The sequence below is a fragment of the Cydia splendana genome, unplaced genomic scaffold (genome assembly GCF_910591565.1).
Source record: "Cydia splendana unplaced genomic scaffold, ilCydSple1.2 scaffold_47_ctg1, whole genome shotgun sequence".
Classification (NCBI taxonomy): domain Eukaryota; kingdom Metazoa; phylum Arthropoda; class Insecta; order Lepidoptera; family Tortricidae; genus Cydia; species Cydia splendana.
This window is the reverse complement of record NW_026946890.1, coordinates 1129328-1135411: the sequence shown is the minus strand read 5'-3', so window position 1 is coordinate 1135411 and position 6084 is coordinate 1129328. Positions and strand designations below refer to the sequence as shown.

The 6084-nt window shown below is 44.9% G+C and overlaps 1 long non-coding RNA gene across 1 annotated transcript; it reads right to left on the bottom strand.

Annotated features, from left to right (window-relative positions):
• Window positions 1-222: 222 nt before the first annotated feature.
• Window positions 223-2326, bottom strand: LOC134805640 (uncharacterized). Its single transcript, XR_010146341.1, has 3 exons — window positions 1776-2326; window positions 713-929; window positions 223-337 (listed from the first exon to the last, which is right to left on the bottom strand). It is a non-coding gene; the product is annotated as an uncharacterized LOC134805640 (long non-coding RNA).
• Between the last annotated feature and the right edge of the window lie 3758 nt (window positions 2327-6084).

Here is a 6084-nt window from a genome sequence, read left to right as displayed (position 1 = left end):
TACTGCATATGAGTCGGATTTTACATTTAGAAGCTATAATATCACAAATTTTGTACGCATAAGGCTAAAATGAAAAATAAGAATAAGTAACACCTACATTGAAGCATGCCCGGGAATGGTGTTCTGTGTGAAGATTATCCGTCTTGAATGTTTACTAGTCTCTACTTGTATAGAAATATAGGTAAATTAGGTAGGTATTTGTGTGATAGTAAAACAGTAATAGGCGAAATATGTATTTATTAAGCTTATTAAGAGCCGGTTTTGTGCATGCTTGCATGCTTAGGAAGTTTTTTAGGAGCGTCTTCTCTAATTTTTCCCTTGATCCACGAGAAGTTTTCTGGAAGAAAAAGAAGGAAATAAGTAAAAGTAGGTTCATGTGGCAGCGATGGAGTAAGTATTTTCACATGAGTGCAGTCTAGTGCACTCAAGATATATACTAAACAATCGCCAGGAATAATATCCATTAAACAAGGCAGCACATTAGAACTAGGTGCCTTAGTTAAACCTAATAAGTATTGCATTCCCAGATTATATATCCCAGAGATAACTACTTATCATACATAACTATCAAACAATGGGTAGGTACATATCTCAATGCATAATACAGCCGCACTCATACTTATTCAAAAAAGGAAAAGTTACTAAGACAGTCCTTGTGGAAAGTCACAGTTTTTTATGTCTAATACTTAATTCAGTGCTCAAAAGAACTCACCTTCTGTTTACAGCATCTACAAACTGCTCGAGGTTCAGGCTTACAGTAGTGTGGCCAATCCAGTCAGTAGTGCTCCAATGGACAAGCCATGATCTTGACTAGTCCCACGTTGGTAGTTAATTGCCATCAGCTAGCAGGTGTAACTGTTACACACCAGCAGCTGCTGCTGCTGCTGCTGGTGTAGGTGTGCTGCTGGTGTGGTGTATACTGTTAGAACCTAAAACAAATAAGTACCTAATTACAGTACCGGCCAATAATATATCACCTCCATGCTTTTACGGTATAACTTTTTTTTTTATTTGTGAGTGACTTCCACAGCTTTAGGTAGTTTAGTAGTATTCCTTGTCCAGTGATGAGAAAAATTGGTCTATGTAATGATTTTTTCATAGAGGTGTTTTGTTTTAATGTATGGTCAACTTCATTATTTTTAAAGAGCTTTTTTAGTAATATGCTGAGTCTCTTATTGTAGTTCACAGTATTTCAGTATTCATAATATCTTATACCTTTAAACGAGCAATTCTTGTATATTTATTTATTTATATGTATATATATTTCGGGGATATCGGAAACGGCTCCAACGATTTCGATGAAATTTGCTATATGGGGGTTTTCGGGGGCGAAAAATCAATCTAGCTAGGTCTCATCTCTGGAAAAACATGCATATTTATATAAAATGACTAGTAAAATATAAAATCTACAAACTAACCTACTACAAGTTCATACAAAAACACACAAAGCTGATATGTTATTGACCGGTACTGTAAATCTAATTTTGTCAAGTAGATTTTCCCCCTGGAGGTTAGGATATGAATGTTGAAGTAAATAGTAGCTTAAGTAACCTCTGTTAGTAGGTTAGTAGCATAAGTAAGAGATTGTACAACAGATATCTTAACATACTAACTTTTACATATAATAATGAGGCCGGTACCTAGTATTGAAGAGTTTAGTAGCATTGTCATTAAGACGTCTGTTTTACATAGAATCAATGATTTCAAATATAATAGGGTCTATGCATAGAATACATATTAACTTTATAAGAAACACTGCAATTTTATAGCTTTACCTTTGAGATGTTTTGGTAGGTAACCCATCACCGTTTTGAAGCTCGGCGTTAAATTCGGCACATAAGTAAATGCACTGCACACTCCTTACGCACTCTGTAAATATGCCGAAACTCTTCGTCCGTCATATCAAATGGGCTGCAAGTGTTTCTTAAAGCTGTTTACGATATTTTTCTTCAACAGCAGCCGCGAGTAGGAATAATAAAATTTGACTTCCCTGCGAAGAAAATATTGACAATATTATATACAGCGGAACATTGTAACTAATAACTCTCAATATAATCATAGAAAAACTGATATTTACCTGTAATTTATACCTTAAAATATGATTATTCACTACTTTTGCTTTCACGACAAGGCTTATCGTCATCTAAGAAGCACGTAGTTAAAATTAACTAAGTTGAACTGTCAAAATGGGACAATCTGTCAAATTATCCACATCTTATCCAACGACCATGTTATGCAAATTGTCTTCTATCATCTACCGCTGTCAAATGTGGATAACTCCATATATCGTCTGCAACCATAGTATGGATGATAAAACCGACGATAACGGCCGTTTTATCCACACCTATTGCGTGATAACTACCTTGTCGTACAACCTTGCTAAGCCCGCTGGATTGTTGACGTGTGCGGGAAGACGATACACAGAAGCTGCATTTAAATGAGCTCAAAATGCTTCGTTGGACTGAAGTTATTACACGCATGGAAAAATGAGAAATGGGTGGGCTGATTAGGCAAGCAGAGAATAACATTCTTAATTTTGTGCATTTACTATATATTTTAATCATATATTTGTCTCAACACACCCTGACAACTGACAGAAACTCGGAGCTGATTATCAGTATATCAAATTTCGAACTTCGCCCAGTTTCAAAAATATGAAGAAATTTCTACAGTCTAAACTAAATTATGCGGATTTTGTATATCATTCACCGCGAAACTTGGGCTCGGTAATGTACGCCGATGCCAAAATACAGACAGACATTGTGTCTAGAAAAAGAAAAAATAGAGATCTCTCACCGGTATACTCTGCGAATCAAAGATGCCGAATTTAAGGGAAGGGTTTACGAGACCACAATTTGGCTTGCTATATTATATAGCCTGGATTTCTAGCCCGTGCGGGAAGATTATACACAGAAGCTGCATTTAAATGAGCTCAAAATGCTTTGGTGGACTGAAGTTCTTACACGCATGGGCAAAGTGAGAAACGGGTGTGCTGTTATGGCAAGCAGAGAAGAAGATTCTTAACTTTGTCCATTTACAATATCGTTCAATCATATATTTGTCTCAACTCATCCTGATAACTGACAGAAACTCGGAGTTGATTATCAGTAAATCAAAATTTAAACTTCGCCCAATTCTAGTAAATCCAATAAACAACTCATTTTTCCTTCGGCCTACTCAACCTAAAGTAGTAAGTATTTACAATTCTAAAAAACCATAAAAATAAATCGTCTTTTGGCATAGATGAAATCCCCCCAGCTTTATTAAAATCTTGCGCAGAATCTCTATGCAGTCCCTACTCCCTACTAATAAATCAATCTTTTTCACAAGGCATCTTTCCTGATGCATTGAAAATCTCATTAATAAAACCCATTCACAAAAAGGGAAATACCGCAGACAAAAATTACTACCGTCCAATCTCTCTACTACCCACGTCATCTAAATTTTTTGAAACCGCGATGGTAAAGCGCCTTTATAGTTTCTGTGAAAAATCCAAAATTTTTAGTGAAAATCAAAATGGCTTCAGAAAAAATCACTCAATTACCTTAGCAATCTATAAATATGCCCTAGAGATATTCAATATTATAAACGACAAAAAATATGCTGTGGGGCTCTTACTCGACATGAGTAAGGCCTACGATAGAGTCCGATATGAAATCCTTCTAGACAAACTATATAACATAGGTGTTAGAGGTATTGCACTGGAGTGGTTTAAGTCATATTTGACCAATCGCTCCCAATATGTTGAAATAGAGCACAGAGACTTTGATAGAGCAAGTATACAGCATATCAGATCTGAGAGAGTCCCAGTGAAGGGCTCTATCCCTCAAGGTAGCGTCTTAGGCTTTATTCTATTTATCATTTACATAAATGAATAGGGTGTAGGGGGGGGGTAGGTACGTAGTTCAGGTGTGCGACGCTGGGCTTACAACGCCTACTCCCTCAAGTCTATCATACACGTCCCCGTCGGCCATGGCTCTGCCGCCGCAGGCCATGGCCGAACCCATCCCACTCATGGGGTGGGTCGTACACCCTGGTAATGCTGGTGGTCGGTCGGGCGTCGCACATTCCATCTGCCCCGGACCACCAGTAGCTAAGTATGAAGGCGAAGTCGTAACCCGTGAGGACCTGAAAACCCGAACGGAGTACGACAAACTCTGGAGAGTCCTGTAAGGCATGGCTAGCAATATGATTTCGATCAAATTGCTAGCTATGCTATACGGACCTCCGTCATAACCCGTGAGGACCTGAAAACCCAAGCGGGTTATGACACACTCTGGAGAGCCCGAATGGCATGGCTAGCAATATGATTTCGATCAGATTGCTAGCTATGTTATACGGACCTCCCGGTTCCGCTTAAGGTGTTGGTGACTTAAGCGGACTACACTCACCTGCCTGCGTAAGTCCTGCGCAGTAGAGCGCCGTAAGCGGGGATGCAGGAGTCCTGGGGGCCGAGGCCTGCAGGGGGTCGGGGTTAGTTATCCCCTGTGGGCCAATATGCCCTTTTTGGTCCGAATTTCTGGCGAAACGGTGGCCCTGCAACTAGCCACTGCAGGGTATTGGACACGCGTCCCGTACGGTCGAGGTGGTACGGTCCGCAGGCGAGGTGTGGGGAGGGGCGTCCTCTGGGAGGATGCCAGGGACTCGGCCATGCTGACGGGGCAAGGGCGCGTGGAACCACTGGGAGAGATAGGATCGTCTCTCTCAGCCACGTGTCTGCAGCTCCCGATGTCGCGCATGAGTCTCACCTCTACACACCTATACCTCTTGGGTATTCCTGGTGTCCAAAGTGACATCCCCAAAGGTGCGGGCTCCATGGAGGGTGGGAAGCTCGAGAGGTGAATTTTAAACATTTCAAAATGGAAACTACAAGATCCCAAACCCCGCGGGTGCCGGAAGGGAAACCGGAAGGCGCCCCAACACCGGAGGGAAACGGCGCAGCTTCGGCTGTACCCGGAACCTCCACCCAACACAACACTACACGAGGAGACGGAGCTGTCCCGATAGTTCCTCCCTCCTCATCACGTGCTTACAGGGATGCAAAAACAACCCTGCCAAGCACCACTATACACGGCGCTGTCCCGACAGTACCGATACGTTACACACACACACACAACACACCCCATGGTGGCGCTGTCTCGACAGCACCGCCTCGCAAGGGGCAGCCCGCAGCAGGGATTAGAGCCGCCGGGAAACCACAGGCACGCAAACCTGCTACGTGGACGCCTAAACCAGTAGGTTCGGTACCACAGCGTACCCAAGCCCTACTGCCAACACCGGGGACATCCACGGGCGCTGTTCCGACAGGAGGGAAACCCCCTGCCACGGAGCAGACCCCAGCGCTGGACCCCATCTCTGCCCAGCTGGAGGCGGGTTGGACCGTCCAGGTGTCCAGAAAGGCGCGGAAGTGGAAGCCCGACCGACGGGTGGAAACTCCAGTGCCCCCGCCTCCCCCTGTTACAGCTGCGGCTAAGCCGCACAAGCTTAACAGGAAGCAGAGACGGAAGCGAAGGGAGAGGCAAGCCGCTCTCAACAACACCGCCCCGGCGCCTCAACAAGGCGCCCCTGGGAAGGGCCAGGCGCAGGCAGCAGCTGGTCTACCAGCAGCGAACCGTGCCCCTCCCCAGGAAAAGAGGGCGAAGGCCAGGACCAAGGGGGAGAGTAGCCAGGGTGCCCGGTCTTCTGCCAAAAGGGCTCGTCTGGACGAGACTATATCTCCCAGAGGCGAGCCTAAGAGGCAGAGGACTGGACCGCCTGGAGAAACCCCCCATGCCGACTACGCAGAGGCGGCAAAGGCTGACCTGCTGGTGGCAGTGACCACTGCCACCTCGGGACACCTGACCTCGCAGCAGTCGGATGAGGTCCAGAGGCAGCTGCTAGCCCTGCTCTCGCAGGAAGCCAGGCAGCCCACCGCAAGCCTTCCCGCAGGCCCACTCTTCAGGGGCAGGCCCGTATGGGCGAATGGCTCCCTCAGATTGTGGTGCGAGGACCAGGCCACTCTAGCATGGCTCAAGCGCAGCGTGGCTACCATCACCCTCGATGAGGGGGAGAAGGTGGTGGTCAAGCGCCAGAGCGAGGTACCCA